Source organism: Penaeus monodon, chromosome 28 (genome assembly GCF_015228065.2).
Source record: "Penaeus monodon isolate SGIC_2016 chromosome 28, NSTDA_Pmon_1, whole genome shotgun sequence".
Classification (NCBI taxonomy): Eukaryota; Metazoa; Arthropoda; class Malacostraca; order Decapoda; family Penaeidae; genus Penaeus; species Penaeus monodon.
This window is the reverse complement of record NC_051413.1, coordinates 25,443,935-25,444,854: the sequence shown is the minus strand read 5'-3', so window position 1 is coordinate 25,444,854 and position 920 is coordinate 25,443,935. Positions and strand designations below refer to the sequence as shown.

The following is a 920-nucleotide window of genomic DNA, read 5'->3' as shown; positions in this document are numbered from 1 at the left end:
TTTTAGCATATCTTACCATTATGAGGTTGGTAGGGTAATCACAGCATTAATGCATTGGGACTTTTAAAAAATAAGGTTTTAGTCTGTCAAATCGCAGATTAAAAAAAAATCTCACATAAATTATAAATGTGACATCTAATAATCTAAGATCATTGTAAGAATACCCTCCACCTTGAGACAAAATTTTTTTGATTATCCTCTCGTTCTCTCATCATTTACGCATCTTTTGAAACCTTCACTATAACAATTTCGATACATAACAGTTGTAGAAATATGCATCAGCAGATTTACGTTAATGTTGTCAGCTGCAAACTTAGTTGCAATCAATTCAAAATAAATTGATTCCAATTAGAAATTGGGTACGTAAAAAACTTGAGGAAATATAAATGAGATATACTGTGTAGGAAGGAAAGTAATTCCACGGTGATATTGAAGAGTGATTTACTCTACTGATACTTTTGAATATCTGTAAGCACGAGTGGCAGTGCCTTTAGCATTATCTTACTTCAGAGAGTAGGCATTTTGAACACTTTGGAAGGGAATTTGTGTAAAACTGATCGGATGTATCAAATGAATGTCACATTTTCGTATGTGTTGCACTTTTCAAATTGCTTTCTAATATACACTTATCATCCATATTAATATAGCACAGTTCAGTGTAGCATTTATTTGATATATTTTCTCTTTCAGAACTGATTTTTGGTAACAATGAAAAAACAAACGAGTTATGATTCTGATTTGTTCACGTTTCATTCCACTTGTCACATCTCGTCTCCCTTGCATTTCATTTTCGAACACGAGATGAAATCTATCAACGCCCGGACTAGTAAAAAGCTGTTTGTTTCGCCAGATATTTGAAGGGCTGCCAAAGGGCTTCTTCGTGGAGGCGGGCGCTGTCGACGGCGAGTTCCTGTCCAACA

General features: G+C 34.8%; 1 protein-coding gene across 1 annotated transcript in view; it reads left to right on the top strand.

Moving 5' to 3' along the window:
• LOC119590967 overlaps positions 1 to 920 on the top strand; it is a gene marked incomplete in the record, with an annotated part of 4,614 nt that overhangs the window by 2,737 nt on the left and 957 nt on the right.